The sequence below is a fragment of the Brachyhypopomus gauderio genome, unplaced genomic scaffold (assembly GCF_052324685.1).
Source record: "Brachyhypopomus gauderio isolate BG-103 unplaced genomic scaffold, BGAUD_0.2 sc77, whole genome shotgun sequence".
In the NCBI taxonomy this organism is placed as follows: Eukaryota; Metazoa; Chordata; class Actinopteri; order Gymnotiformes; family Hypopomidae; genus Brachyhypopomus; species Brachyhypopomus gauderio.
Genome location: NW_027506898.1, coordinates 1 through 13,159, shown reverse-complemented (window position 1 = coordinate 13,159; position 13,159 = coordinate 1). Strand labels below are relative to the sequence as shown.

The window sequence follows — 13,159 nt, the reverse complement described above, 5'->3', positions numbered from 1 at the left end:
AGAAATGTAAAAATCATCAATTGCAGTGTCTGTAGAGCTTTGCACTCTCAGTTTGGACTTGAGCTTTTGTCCAGGATCTGAACAACAAGAGCACTGAGCCTACAAGGGGAATTAGCTCAAGTGGTAGAGCGCTCGCTTAGCATGCGAGAGGTAGTGGGATCGATGCCCACATTCTCCATTATAGGCATTTCAGTCATGCTCGATAGTGAAAAAGAAAATTGGTGCATGTTTTTTGACCCTGACGCTTCCATAATTCTTTTCACACACTACATGCCAAATCTCTGTTAGAATGTGTCACCTTAAACATGTGATTCGTACTATATGAGTACTCAACAATAAGGGCTTGCACATGTCAAAAGTCCACACCGTCCGACAAGACTTTCTGATCTCCACCATACAAGTTGGCATTTGAGAGACCCAAAATAACACTAATCCGCCTCATATCTGATCCAAAAGACTATCATCAATGGCCCGTATGGGGATCGAACCCATGACCTTGGCGTTATTAGCACCACGCTCTAACCAGCTGAGCTAACCGGCCTACATGATGGAGTCTTTCTGCAAGTTGTGTGGCTGAGGTAGGCCTGTTCCATGAAAGTATACAAATGGTATGAGGAGGGATGTCTGCGGTAATCGACCAAGCACAGACATTAGTTGACACCTCCAGTTTCCTTCTCTTCTTGGTTGATTGGCGGTCAACGATCAAATTAAATCTACTCAACCTTTGAGCCACTGCTAAAATGCAAGTCCATGCAGCTGTTCACAGTAAAGAAATGTAAAAATCATCAATTGCAGTGTCTGTAGAGCTTTGCACTCTCAGTTTGGACTTGAGCTTTTGTCCAGGATCTGAACAACAAGAGCACTGAGCCTACAAGGGGAATTAGCTCAAGTGGTAGAGCGCTCGCTTAGCATGCGAGAGGTAGTGGGATCGATGCCCACATTCTCCATTATAGGCATTTCAGTCATGCTCGATAGTGAAAAAGAAAATTGGTGCATGTTTTTTGACCCTGACGCCTCCATAATTCTTTTCACACACTACATGCCAAATCTCTGTTAGAATGTGTCACCTTAAACATGTGATTCGTACTATATGAGTACTCAACAATAAGGGCTTGCACATGTCAAGAGTCCTCACCGTCCGACAAGACTTTCTGATCTCCACCATACAAGTTGGCATTTGAGAGACCCAAAATAACACTAATCCGCCTCATATCTGATCCAAAAGACTATCATCAATGGCCCGTATGGGGATCGAACCCATGACCTTGGCATTATTAGCACCACTCTCTAACCAGCTGAGCTAACCGGCCTACATGATGGAGTCTTTCTGCAAGTTGTGTGGCTGAGGTAGGCCTGTTCCATGAAAGTATACAAATGGTATGAGGAGGGATGTCTGCGGTAATCAACCAAGCACAGACATTAGTTGACACCTCCAGTTTCCTTCTCTTCTTGGTTGATTGGCGGTCAACGATCAAATTAAATCTACTCAACCTTTGAGCCACTGCTAAAATGCAAGTCCATGCAGCTGTTCACAGTAAAGAAATGTAAAAATCATCAATTGCAGTGTCTGTAGAGCTTTGCACTCTCAGTTTGGACTTGAGCTTTTGTCCAGGATCTGAACAACAAGAGCACTGAGCCTACAAGGGGAATTAGCTCAAGTGGTAGAGCGCTCGCTTAGCATGCGAGAGGTAGTGGGATCGATGCCCACATTCTCCATTATAGGCATTTCAGTCATGCTCGATAGTGAAAAAGAAAATTGGTGCATGTTTTTTGACCCTGACGCTTCCATAATTCTTTTCACACACTACATGCCAAATCTCTGTTAGAATGTGTCACCTTAAACATGTGATTCGTACTATATGAGTACTCAACAATAAGGGCTTGCACATGTCAAGAGTCCTCACCGTCCGACAAGACTTTCTGATCTCCACCATACAAGTTGGCATTTGAGAGACCCAAAATAACACTAATCCGCCTCATATCTGATCCAAAAGACTATCATCAATGGCCCGTATGGGGATCGAACCCATGACCTTGGCATTATTAGCACCACTCTCTAACCAGCTGAGCTAACCGGCCTACATGATGGAGTCTTTCTGCAAGTTGTGTGGCTGAGGTAGGCCTGTTCCATGAAAGTATACAAATGGTATGAGGAGGGATGTCTGCGGTAATCAACCAAGCACAGACATTAGTTGACACCTCCAGTTTCCTTCTCTTCTTGGTTGATTGGCGGTCAACGATCAAATTAAATCTACTCAACCTTTGAGCCACTGCTAAAATGCAAGTCCATGCAGCTGTTCACAGTAAAGAAATGTAAAAATCATCAATTGCAGTGTCTGTAGAGCTTTGCACTCTCAGTTTGGACTTGAGCTTTTGTCCAGGATCTGAACAACAAGAGCACTGAGCCTACAAGGGGAATTAGCTCAAGTGGTAGAGCGCTCGCTTAGCATGCGAGAGGTAGTGGGATCGATGCCCACATTCTCCATTATAGGCATTTCAGTCATGCTCGATAGTGAAAAAGAAAATTGGTGCATGTTTTTTGACCCTGACGCTTCCATAATTCTTTTCACACACTACATGCCAAATCTCTGTTAGAATGTGTCACCTTAAACATGTGATTCGTACTATATGAGTACTCAACAATAAGGGCTTGCACATGTCAAAAGTCCACACCGTCCGACAAGACTTTCTGATCTCCACCATACAAGTTGGCATTTGAGAGACCCAAAATAACACTAATCCGCCTCATATCTGATCCAAAAGACTATCATCAATGGCCCGTATGGGGATCGAACCCATGACCTTGGCGTTATTAGCACCACGCTCTAACCAGCTGAGCTAACCGGCCTACATGATGGAGTCTTTCTGCAAGTTGTGTGGCTGAGGTAGGCCTGTTCCATGAAAGTATACAAATGGTATGAGGAGGGATGTCTGCGGTAATCGACCAAGCACAGACATTAGTTGACACCTCCAGTTTCCTTCTCTTCTTGGTTGATTGGCGGTCAACGATCAAATTAAATCTACTCAACCTTTGAGCCACTGCTAAAATGCAAGTCCATGCAGCTGTTCACAGTAAAGAAATGTAAAAATCATCAATTGCAGTGTCTGTAGAGCTTTGCACTCTCAGTTTGGACTTGAGCTTTTGTCCAGGATCTGAACAACAAGAGCACTGAGCCTACAAGGGGAATTAGCTCAAGTGGTAGAGCGCTCGCTTAGCATGCGAGAGGTAGTGGGATCGATGCCCACATTCTCCATTATAGGCATTTCAGTCATGCTCGATAGTGAAAAAGAAAATTGGTGCATGTTTTTTGACCCTGACGCTTCCATAATTCTTTTCACACACTACATGCCAAATCTCTGTTAGAATGTGTCACCTTAAACATGTGATTCGTACTATATGAGTACTCAACAATAAGGGCTTGCACATGTCAAAAGTCCACACCGTCCGACAAGACTTTCTGATCTCCACCATACAAGTTGGCATTTGAGAGACCCAAAATAACACTAATCCGCCTCATATCTGATCCAAAAGACTATCATCAATGGCCCGTATGGGGATCGAACCCATGACCTTGGCGTTATTAGCACCACGCTCTAACCAGCTGAGCTAACCGGCCTACATGATGGAGGCTTTCTGCAAGTTGTGTGGCTGAGGTAGGCCTGTTCCATGAAAGTATACAAATGGTATGAGGAGGGATGTCTGCGGTAATCGACCAAGCACAGACATTAGTTGACACCTCCAGTTTCCTTCTCTTCTTGGTTGATTGGCGGTCAACGATCAAATTAAATCTACTCAACCTTTGAGCCACTGCTAAAATGCAAGTCCATGCAGCTGTTCACAGTAAAGAAATGTAAAAATCATCAATTGCAGTGTCTGTAGAGCTTTGCACTCTCAGTTTGGACTTGAGCTTTTGTCCAGGATCTGAACAACAAGAACACTGAGCCTCGTAGGTGAATTAGCTCAAGTGGTAGAGCGCTCGCTTAGCATGCGAGAGGTAGTGAGATCGATGCCCACATTCTCCATTATAGGCATTTCAGTCATGCTCGATAGTGAAAAAGAAAATTGGTGCATGTTTTTTGACCCTGACGCCTCCATAATTCTTTTCACACACTACATGCCAAATCTCTGTTAGAATGTGTCACCTTAAACATGTGATTCGTACTATATGAGTACTCAACAATAAGGGCTTGCACATGTCAAAAGTCCACACCGTCCGACAAGACTTTCTGATCTCCACCATACAAGTTGGCATTTGAGAGACCCAAAATAACACTAATCCGCCTCATATCTGATCCAAAAGACTATCATCAATGGCCCGTATGGGGATCGAACCCATGACCTTGGCATTATTAGCACCACTCTCCAACCAGCTGAGCTAACCGGCCTACATGATGGAGTCTTTCTGCAAGTTGTGTGGCTGAGGTAGGCCTGTTCCATGAAAGTATACAAATGGTATGAGGAGGGATGTCTGCGGTAATCGACCAAGCACAGACATTAGTTGACACCTCCAGTTTCCTTCTCTTCTTGGTTGATTGGCGGTCAACGATCAAATTAAATCTACTCAACCTTTGAGCCACTGCTAAAATGCAAGTCCATGCAGCTGTTCACAGTAAAGAAATGTAAAAATCATCAATTGCAGTGTCTGTAGAGCTTTGCACTCTCAGTTTGGACTTGAGCTTTTGTCCAGGATCTGAACAACAAGAGCACTGAGCCTACAAGGGGAATTAGCTCAAGTGGTAGAGCGCTCGCTTAGCATGCGAGAGGTAGTGGGATCGATGCCCACATTCTCCATTATAGGCATTTCAGTCATGCTCGATAGTGAAAAAGAAAATTGGTGCATGTTTTTTGACCCTGACGCTTCCATAATTCTTTTCACACACTACATGCCAAATCTCTGTTAGAATGTGTCACCTTAAACATGTGATTCGTACTATATGAGTACTCAACAATAAGGGCTTGCACATGTCAAAAGTCCACACCGTCCGACAAGACTTTCTGATCTCCACCATACAAGTTGGCATTTGAGAGACCCAAAATAACACTAATCCGCCTCATATCTGATCCAAAAGACTATCATCAATGGCCCGTATGGGGATCGAACCCATGACCTTGGCGTTATTAGCACCACGCTCTAACCAGCTGAGCTAACCGGCCTACATGATGGAGGCGTTCTGCAAGTTGTGTGGCTGAGGTAGGCCTGTTCCATGAAAGTATACAAATGGTATGAGGAGGGATGTCTGCGGTAATCGACCAAGCACAGACATTAGTTGACACCTCCAGTTTCCTTCTCTTCTTGGTTGATTGGCGGTCAACGATCAAATTAAATCTACTCAACCTTTGAGCCACTGCTAAAATGCAAGTCCATGCAGCTGTTCACAGTAAAGAAATGTAAAAATCATCAATTGCAGTGTCTGTAGAGCTTTGCACTCTCAGTTTGGACTTGAGCTTTTGTCCAGGATCTGAACAACAAGAGCACTGAGCCTACTAGGGGAATTAGCTCAAGTGGTAGAGCGCTCGCTTAGCATGCGAGAGGTAGTGGGATCGATGCCCACATTCTCCATTATAGGCATTTCAGTCATGCTCGATAGTGAAAAAGTAAATTGGTGCATGGTTTTTGACCCTGACGCCTCCATAATTCTTTTCACACACTACATGCCAAATCTCTGTTAGAATGTGTCACCTTAAACATGTGATTCGTACTATATGAGTACTCAACAATAAGGGCTTGCACATGTCAAGAGTCCACACCGTCCGACAAGACTTTCTGATCTCCACCATACAAGTTGGCATTTGAGAGACCCAAAATAACACTAATCCGCCACATATCTGATCCAAAAGACTATCATCAATGGCCCGTATGGGGATCGAACCCATGACCTTGGCGTTATTAGCACCACGCTCTAACCAGCTGAGCTAACCGGCCTAGATGATGGAGGCTTTCTGCAAGTTGTGTGGCTGAGGTAGGCCTGTTCCATGAAAGTATACAAATGGTATGAGGAGGGATGTCTGCGGTAATCGACCAAGCACAGACATTAGTTGACACCTCCAGTTTCCTTCTCTTCTTGGTTGATTGGCGGTCAACGATCAAATTAAATCTACTCAACCTTTGAGCCACTGCTAAAATGCAAGTCCATGCAGCTGTTCACAGTAAAGAAATGTAAAAATCATCAATTGCAGTGTCTGTAGAGCTTTGCACTCTCAGTTTGGACTTGAGCTTTTGTCCAGGATCTGAACAACAAGAGCACTGAGCCTACAAGGGGAATTAGCTCAAGTGGTAGAGCGCTCGCTTAGCATGCGAGAGGTAGTGGGATCGATGCCCACATTCTCCATTATAGGCATTTCAGTCATGCTCGATAGTGAAAAAGAAAATTGGTGCATGTTTTTTGACCCTGACGCTTCCATAATTCTTTTCACACACTACATGCCAAATCTCTGTTAGAATGTGTCACCTTAAACATGTGATTCGTACTATATGAGTACTCAACAATAAGGGCTTGCACATGTCAAAAGTCCACACCGTCCGACAAGACTTTCTGATCTCCACCATACAAGTTGGCATTTGAGAGACCCAAAATAACACTAATCCGCCTCATATCTGATCCAAAAGACTATCATCAATGGCCCGTATGTGGATCGAACCCATGACCTTGGCGTTATTAGCACCACGCTCTAACCAGCTGAGCTAACCGGCCTACATGATGGAGTCTTTCTGCAAGTTGTGTGGCTGAGGTAGGCCTGTTCCATGAAAGTATACAAATGGTATGAGGAGGGATGTCTGCGGTAATCGACCAAGCACAGACATTAGTTGACACCTCCAGTTTCCTTCTCTTCTTGGTTGATTGGCGGTCAACGATCAAATTAAATCTACTCAACCTTTGAGCCACTGCTAAAATGCAAGTCCATGCAGCTGTTCACAGTAAAGAAATGTAAAAATCATCAATTGCAGTGTCTGTAGAGCTTTGCACTCTCAGTTTGGACTTGAGCTTTTGTCCAGGATCTGAACAACAAGAGCACTGAGCCTACAAGGGGAATTAGCTCAAGTGGTAGAGCGCTCGCTTAGCATGCGAGAGGTAGTGGGATCGATGCCCACATTCTCCATTATAGGCATTTCAGTCATGCTCGATAGTGAAAAAGAAAATTGGTGCATGTTTTTTGACCCTGACGCTTCCATAATTCTTTTCACACACTACATGCCAAATCTCTGTTAGAATGTGTCACCTTAAACATGTGATTCGTACTATATGAGTACTCAACAATAAGGGCTTGCACATGTCAAAAGTCCACACCGTCCGACAAGACTTTCTGATCTCCACCATACAAGTTGGCATTTGAGAGACCCAAAATAACACTAATCCGCCTCATATCTGATCCAAAAGACTATCATCAATGGCCCGTATGGGGATCGAACCCATGACCTTGGCGTTATTAGCACCACGCTCTAACCAGCTGAGCTAACCGGCCTACATGATGGAGTCTTTCTGCAAGTTGTGTGGCTGAGGTAGGCCTGTTCCATGAAAGTATACAAATGGTATGAGGAGGGATGTCTGCGGTAATCGACCAAGCACAGACATTAGTTGACACCTCCAGTTTCCTTCTCTTCTTGGTTGATTGGCGGTCAACGATCAAATTAAATCTACTCAACCTTTGAGCCACTGCTAAAATGCAAGTCCATGCAGCTGTTCACAGTAAAGAAATGTAAAAATCATCAATTGCAGTGTCTGTAGAGCTTTGCACTCTCAGTTTGGACTTGAGCTTTTGTCCAGGATCTGAACAACAAGAGCACTGAGCCTAGTAGGGGAATTAGCTCAAGTGGTAGAGCGCTCGCTTAGCATGCGAGAGGTAGTGGGATCGATGCCCACATTCTCCATTATAGGCATTTCAGTCATGCTCGATAGTGAAAAAGAAAATTGGTGCATGTTTTTTGACCCTGACGCTTCCATAATTCTTTTCACACACTACATGCCAAATCTCTGTTAGAATGTGTCACCTTAAACATGTGATTCGTACTATATGAGTACTCAACAATAAGGGCTCGCACATGTCAAGAGTCCACACCGTCCGACAAGACTTTCTGATCTCCACCATACAAGTTGGAATTTGAGAGACCCAAAATAACACTAATCCGCCTCATATCTGATCCAAAAGACTATCATCAATGGCCCGTATGGGGATCGAACCCATGACCTTGGCGTTATTAGCACCACGCTCTAACCAGCTGAGCTAACCGGCCTACATGATGGAGGCTTTCTGCAAGTTGTGTGGCTGAGGTAGGCCTGTTCCATGAAAGTATACAAATGGTATGAGGAGGGATGTCTGCGGTAATCGACCAAGCACAGACATTAGTTGACACCTCCAGTTTCCTTCTCTTCTTGGTTGATTGGCGGTCAACGATCAAATTAAATCTACTCAACCTTTGAGCCACTGCTAAAATGCAAGTCCATGCAGCTGTTCACAGTAAAGAAATGTAAAAATCATCAATTGCAGTGTCTGTAGAGCTTTGCACTCTCAGTTTGGACTTGAGCTTTTGTCCAGGATCTGAACAACAAGAGCACTGAGCCTACAAGGGGAATTAGCTCAAGTGGTAGAGCGCTCGCTTAGCATGCGAGAGGTAGTGGGATCGATGCCCACATTCTCCATTATAGGCATTTCAGTCATGCTCGATAGTGAAAAAGAAAATTGGTGCATGTTTTTTGACCCTGACACTTCCATAATTCTTTTCACACACTACATGCCAAATCTCTGTTAGAATGTGTCACCTTAAACATGTGATTCGTACTATATGAGTACTCAACAATAAGGGCTTGCACATGTCAAGAGTCCACACCGTCCGACAAGACTTTCTGATCTCCACCATACAAGTTGGCATTTGAGAGACCCAAAATAACACTAATCCGCCTCATATCTGATCCAAAAGACTATCATCAATGGCCCGTATGGGGATCGAACCCATGACCTTGGCGTTATTAGCACCACGCTCTATCCAGCTGAGCTAACCGGCCTACATGATGGAGTCTTTCTGCAAGTTGTGTGGCTGAGGTAGGCCTGTTCCATGAAAGTATACAAATGGTATGAGGAGGGATGTCTGCGGTAATCGACCAAGCACAGACATTAGTTGACACCTCCAGTTTCCTTCTCTTCTTGGTTGATTGGCGGTCAACGATCAAATTAAATCTACTCAACCTTTGAGCCACTGCTAAAATGCAAGTCCATGCAGCTGTTCACAGTAAAGAAATGTAAAAATCATCAATTGCAGTGTCTGTAGAGCTTTGCACTCTCAGTTTGGACTTGAGCTTTTGTCCAGGATCTGAACAACAAGAGCACTGAGCCTCGTAGGGGAATTAGCTCAAGTGGTAGAGCGCTCGCTTAGCATGCGAGAGGTAGTGGGATCGATGCCCACATTCTCCATTATAGGCATTTCAGTCATGCTCGATAGTGAAAAAGAAAATTGGTGCATGTTTTTTGACCCTGACGCTTCCATAATTCTTTTCACACACTACATGCCAAATCTCTGTTAGAATGTGTCACCTTAAACATGTGATTCGTACTATATGAGTACTCAACAATAAGGGCTCGCACATGTCAAGAGTCCACACCGTCCGACAAGACTTTCTGATCTCCACCATACAAGTTGGAATTTGAGAGACCCAAAATAACACTAATCCGCCTCATATCTGATCCAAAAGACTATCATCAATGGCCCGTATGGGGATCGAACCCATGACCTTGGCGTTATTAGCACCACGCTCTAACCAGCTGAGCTAACCGGCCTACATGATGGAGGCTTTCTGCAAGTTGTGTGGCTGAGGTAGGCCTGTTCCATGAAAGTATACAAATGGTATGAGGAGGGATGTCTGCGGTAATCGACCAAGCACAGACATTAGTTGACACCTCCAGTTTCCTTCTCTTCTTGGTTGATTGGCGGTCAACGATCAAATTAAATCTACTCAACCTTTGAGCCACTGCTAAAATGCAAGTCCATGCAGCTGTTCACAGTAAAGAAATGTAAAAATCATCAATTGCAGTGTCTGTAGAGCTTTGCACTCTCAGTTTGGACTTGAGCTTTTGTCCAGGATCTGAACAACAAGAGCACTGAGCCTACAAGGGGAATTAGCTCAAGTGGTAGAGCGCTCGCTTAGCATGCGAGAGGTAGTGGGATCGATGCCCACATTCTCCATTATAGGCATTTCAGTCATGCTCGATAGTGAAAAAGAAAATTGGTGCATGTTTTTGACCCTGACGCTTCCATAATTCTTTTCACACACTACATGCCAAATCTCTGTTAGAATGTGTCACCTTAAACATGTGATTCGTACTATATGAGTACTCAACAATAAGGGCTTGCACATGTCAAGAGTCCACACCGTCCGACAAGACTTTCTGATCTCCACCATACAAGTTGGCATTTGAGAGACCCAAAATAACACTAATCCGCCTCATATCTGATCCAAAAGACTATCATCAATGGCCCGTATGGGGATCGAACCCATGACCTTGGCATTATTAGCACCACTCTCTAACCAGCTGAGCTAACCGGCCTACATGATGGAGGCTTTCTGCAAGTTGTGTGGCTGAGGTAGGCCTGTTCCATGAAAGTATACAAATGGTATGAGGAGGGATGTCTGCGGTAATCGACCAAGCACAGACATTAGTTGACACCTCCAGTTTCCTTCTCTTCTTGGTTGATTGGCGGTCAACGATCAAATTAATCTACTCAACCTTTGAGCCACTGCTCAAATGCAAGTCCATGCAGCTGTTCACAGTAAAGAAATGTAAAAATCATCAATTGCAGTGTCTGTAGAGCTTTGCACTCTCAGTTTGGACTTGAGCTTTTGTCCAGGATCTGAACAACAAGAGCACTGAGCCTACAAGGGGAATTAGCTCAAGTGGTAGAGCGCTCGCTTAGCATGCGAGAGGTAGTGGGATCGATGCCCACATTCTCCATTATAGGCATTTCAGTCATGCTCGATAGTGAAAAAGAAAATTGGTGCATGTTTTTTGACCCTGACGCTTCCATAATTCTTTTCACACACTACATGCCAAATCTCTGTTAGAATGTGTCACCTTAAACATGTGATTCGTACTATATGAGTACTCAACAATAAGGGCTTGCACATGTCAAAAGTCCACACCGTCCGACAAGACTTTCTGATCTCCACCATACAAGTTGGCATTTGAGAGACCCAAAATAACACTAATCCGCCTCATATCTGATCCAAAAGACTATCATCAAAGGCCCGTATGGGGATCGAACCCATGACCTTGGCGTTATTAGCACCACGCTCTAACCAGCTGAGCTAACCGGCCTACATGATGGAGTCTTTCTGCAAGTTGTGTGGCTGAGGTAGGCCTGTTCCATGAAAGTATACAAATGGTATGAGGAGGGATGTCTGCGGTAATCGACCACAAGCACAGACATTAGTTGACACCTCCAGTTTCCTTCTCTTCTTGGTTGATTGGCGGTCAACGATCAAATTAAATCTACTCAACCTTTGAGCCACTGCTAAAATGCAAGTCCATGCAGCTGTTCACAGTAAAGAAATGTAAAAATCATCAATTGCAGTGTCTGTAGAGCTTTGCACTCTCAGTTTGGACTTGAGCTTTTGTCCAGGATCTGAACAACAAAAGCACTGAGCCTATTAGGGGAATTAGCTCAAGTGGTAGAGCGCTCGCTTAGCATGCGAGAGGTAGTGGGATCGATGCCCACATTCTCCATTATAGGCATTTCAGTCATGCTCGATAGTGAAAAAGAAAATTGGTGCATGTTTTTTGACCCTGACGCTTCCATAATTCTTTTCACACACTACATGCCAAATCTCTGTTAGAATGTGTCACCTTAAACATGTGATTCGTACTATATGAGTACTCAACAATAAGGGCTTGCACATGTCAAGAGTCCACACCGTCCGACAAGACTTTCTGATCTCCACCATACAAGTTGGCATTTGAGAGACCCAAAATAACACTAATCCGCCTCATATCTGATCCAAAAGACTATCATCAATGGCCCGTATGGGGATCGAACCCATGACCTTGGCATTATTAGCACCACTCTCTAACCAGCTGAGCTAACCGGCCTACATGATGGAGTCTTTCTGCAAGTTGTGTGGCTGAGGTAGGCCTGTTCCATGAAAGTATACAAATGGTATGAGGAGGGATGTCTGCGGTAATCGACCAAGCACAGACATTAGTTGACACCTCCAGTTTCCTTCTCTTCTTGGTTGATTGGCGGTCAACGATCAAATTAAATCTACTCAACCTTTGAGCCACTGCTAAAATGCAAGTCCATGCAGCTGTTCACAGTAAAGAAATGTAAAAATCATCAATTGCAGTGTCTGTAGAGCTTTGCACTCTCAGTTTGGACTTGAGCTTTTGTCCAGGATCTGAACAACAAGAGCACTGAGCCTACAAGGGGAATTAGCTCAAGTGGTAGAGCGCTCGCTTAGCATGCGAGAGGTAGTGGGATCGATGCCCACATTCTCCATTATAGGCATTTCAGTCATGCTCGATAGTGAAAAAGAAAATTGGTGCATGTTTTTTGACCCTGACGCTTCCATAATTCTTTTCACACACTACATGCCAAATCTCTGTTAGAATGTGTCACCTTAAACATGTGATTCGTACTATATGAGTACTCAACAATAAGGGCTTGCACATGTCAAAAGTCCACACCGTCCGACAAGACTTTCTGATCTCCACCATACAAGTTGGCATTTGAGAGACCCAAAATAACACTAATCCGCCTCATATCTGATCCAAAAGACTATCATCAATGGCCCGTATGGGGATCGAACCCATGACCTTGGCGTTATTAGCACCACGCTCTAACCAGCTGAGCTAACCGGCCTACATGATGGAGTCTTTCTGCAAGTTGTGTGGCTGAGGTAGGCCTGTTCCATGAAAGTATACAAATGGTATGAGGAGGGATGTCTGCGGTAATCGACCAAGCACAGACATTAGTTGACACCTCCAGTTTCCTTCTCTTCTTGGTTGATTGGCGGTCAACGATCAAATTAAATCTACTCAACCTTTGAGCCACTGCTAAAATGCAAGTCCATGCAGCTGTTCACAGTAAAGAAATGTAAAAATCATCAATTGCAGTGTCTGTAGAGCTTTGCACTCTCAGTTTGGACTTGAGCTTTTGTCCAGGATCTGAACAAC

At 44.2% G+C, this 13,159-nt stretch overlaps 28 non-coding genes across 28 annotated transcripts; 16 read left to right on the top strand and 12 right to left on the bottom strand.

Annotated features, from left to right (window-relative positions):
• Positions 1–105: 105 nt before the first annotated feature.
• Positions 106–178, top strand: trnaa-agc (transfer RNA alanine (anticodon AGC)). Its single transcript has one exon. It is a non-coding gene; the product is annotated as a tRNA-Ala (tRNA).
• Positions 179–467: 289 nt separating this feature from the next.
• Positions 468–541, bottom strand: trnai-aau (transfer RNA isoleucine (anticodon AAU)). The gene has a single exon. It is a non-coding gene; the product is annotated as a tRNA-Ile (tRNA).
• Positions 542–874: 333 nt separating this feature from the next.
• trnaa-agc (transfer RNA alanine (anticodon AGC)) lies at positions 875–947 on the top strand. Its single transcript has one exon. It is a non-coding gene; the product is annotated as a tRNA-Ala (tRNA).
• Positions 948–1,643: 696 nt separating this feature from the next.
• trnaa-agc (transfer RNA alanine (anticodon AGC)) lies at positions 1,644–1,716 on the top strand. The gene has a single exon. It is a non-coding gene; the product is annotated as a tRNA-Ala (tRNA).
• Positions 1,717–2,412: 696 nt separating this feature from the next.
• trnaa-agc (transfer RNA alanine (anticodon AGC)) lies at positions 2,413–2,485 on the top strand. The gene has a single exon. It is a non-coding gene; the product is annotated as a tRNA-Ala (tRNA).
• Positions 2,486–2,774: 289 nt separating this feature from the next.
• Positions 2,775–2,848, bottom strand: trnai-aau (transfer RNA isoleucine (anticodon AAU)). Its single transcript has one exon. It is a non-coding gene; the product is annotated as a tRNA-Ile (tRNA).
• A 333-nt stretch (positions 2,849–3,181) lies between these two features.
• trnaa-agc (transfer RNA alanine (anticodon AGC)) lies at positions 3,182–3,254 on the top strand. The gene has a single exon. It is a non-coding gene; the product is annotated as a tRNA-Ala (tRNA).
• Positions 3,255–3,543: 289 nt separating this feature from the next.
• On the bottom strand, positions 3,544–3,617 carry trnai-aau (transfer RNA isoleucine (anticodon AAU)). The gene has a single exon. It is a non-coding gene; the product is annotated as a tRNA-Ile (tRNA).
• Positions 3,618–4,719: 1,102 nt separating this feature from the next.
• trnaa-agc (transfer RNA alanine (anticodon AGC)) lies at positions 4,720–4,792 on the top strand. The gene has a single exon. It is a non-coding gene; the product is annotated as a tRNA-Ala (tRNA).
• Positions 4,793–5,081: 289 nt separating this feature from the next.
• On the bottom strand, positions 5,082–5,155 carry trnai-aau (transfer RNA isoleucine (anticodon AAU)). Its single transcript has one exon. It is a non-coding gene; the product is annotated as a tRNA-Ile (tRNA).
• Positions 5,156–5,488: 333 nt separating this feature from the next.
• On the top strand, positions 5,489–5,561 carry trnaa-agc (transfer RNA alanine (anticodon AGC)). Its single transcript has one exon. It is a non-coding gene; the product is annotated as a tRNA-Ala (tRNA).
• A 289-nt stretch (positions 5,562–5,850) lies between these two features.
• trnai-aau (transfer RNA isoleucine (anticodon AAU)) lies at positions 5,851–5,924 on the bottom strand. Its single transcript has one exon. It is a non-coding gene; the product is annotated as a tRNA-Ile (tRNA).
• A 333-nt stretch (positions 5,925–6,257) lies between these two features.
• Positions 6,258–6,330, top strand: trnaa-agc (transfer RNA alanine (anticodon AGC)). The gene has a single exon. It is a non-coding gene; the product is annotated as a tRNA-Ala (tRNA).
• Positions 6,331–6,619: 289 nt separating this feature from the next.
• Positions 6,620–6,693, bottom strand: trnai-aau (transfer RNA isoleucine (anticodon AAU)). The gene has a single exon. It is a non-coding gene; the product is annotated as a tRNA-Ile (tRNA).
• A 333-nt stretch (positions 6,694–7,026) lies between these two features.
• On the top strand, positions 7,027–7,099 carry trnaa-agc (transfer RNA alanine (anticodon AGC)). Its single transcript has one exon. It is a non-coding gene; the product is annotated as a tRNA-Ala (tRNA).
• A 289-nt stretch (positions 7,100–7,388) lies between these two features.
• On the bottom strand, positions 7,389–7,462 carry trnai-aau (transfer RNA isoleucine (anticodon AAU)). Its single transcript has one exon. It is a non-coding gene; the product is annotated as a tRNA-Ile (tRNA).
• Positions 7,463–7,795: 333 nt separating this feature from the next.
• Positions 7,796–7,868, top strand: trnaa-agc (transfer RNA alanine (anticodon AGC)). The gene has a single exon. It is a non-coding gene; the product is annotated as a tRNA-Ala (tRNA).
• A 289-nt stretch (positions 7,869–8,157) lies between these two features.
• Positions 8,158–8,231, bottom strand: trnai-aau (transfer RNA isoleucine (anticodon AAU)). Its single transcript has one exon. It is a non-coding gene; the product is annotated as a tRNA-Ile (tRNA).
• Positions 8,232–8,564: 333 nt separating this feature from the next.
• Positions 8,565–8,637, top strand: trnaa-agc (transfer RNA alanine (anticodon AGC)). Its single transcript has one exon. It is a non-coding gene; the product is annotated as a tRNA-Ala (tRNA).
• Positions 8,638–8,926: 289 nt separating this feature from the next.
• trnai-aau (transfer RNA isoleucine (anticodon AAU)) lies at positions 8,927–9,000 on the bottom strand. Its single transcript has one exon. It is a non-coding gene; the product is annotated as a tRNA-Ile (tRNA).
• A 333-nt stretch (positions 9,001–9,333) lies between these two features.
• On the top strand, positions 9,334–9,406 carry trnaa-agc (transfer RNA alanine (anticodon AGC)). The gene has a single exon. It is a non-coding gene; the product is annotated as a tRNA-Ala (tRNA).
• Positions 9,407–9,695: 289 nt separating this feature from the next.
• Positions 9,696–9,769, bottom strand: trnai-aau (transfer RNA isoleucine (anticodon AAU)). The gene has a single exon. It is a non-coding gene; the product is annotated as a tRNA-Ile (tRNA).
• Positions 9,770–10,102: 333 nt separating this feature from the next.
• trnaa-agc (transfer RNA alanine (anticodon AGC)) lies at positions 10,103–10,175 on the top strand. The gene has a single exon. It is a non-coding gene; the product is annotated as a tRNA-Ala (tRNA).
• A 694-nt stretch (positions 10,176–10,869) lies between these two features.
• Positions 10,870–10,942, top strand: trnaa-agc (transfer RNA alanine (anticodon AGC)). The gene has a single exon. It is a non-coding gene; the product is annotated as a tRNA-Ala (tRNA).
• A 289-nt stretch (positions 10,943–11,231) lies between these two features.
• trnai-aau (transfer RNA isoleucine (anticodon AAU)) lies at positions 11,232–11,305 on the bottom strand. Its single transcript has one exon. It is a non-coding gene; the product is annotated as a tRNA-Ile (tRNA).
• A 335-nt stretch (positions 11,306–11,640) lies between these two features.
• On the top strand, positions 11,641–11,713 carry trnaa-agc (transfer RNA alanine (anticodon AGC)). Its single transcript has one exon. It is a non-coding gene; the product is annotated as a tRNA-Ala (tRNA).
• A 696-nt stretch (positions 11,714–12,409) lies between these two features.
• Positions 12,410–12,482, top strand: trnaa-agc (transfer RNA alanine (anticodon AGC)). The gene has a single exon. It is a non-coding gene; the product is annotated as a tRNA-Ala (tRNA).
• Positions 12,483–12,771: 289 nt separating this feature from the next.
• On the bottom strand, positions 12,772–12,845 carry trnai-aau (transfer RNA isoleucine (anticodon AAU)). The gene has a single exon. It is a non-coding gene; the product is annotated as a tRNA-Ile (tRNA).
• Positions 12,846–13,159: the final 314 nt, after the last annotated feature.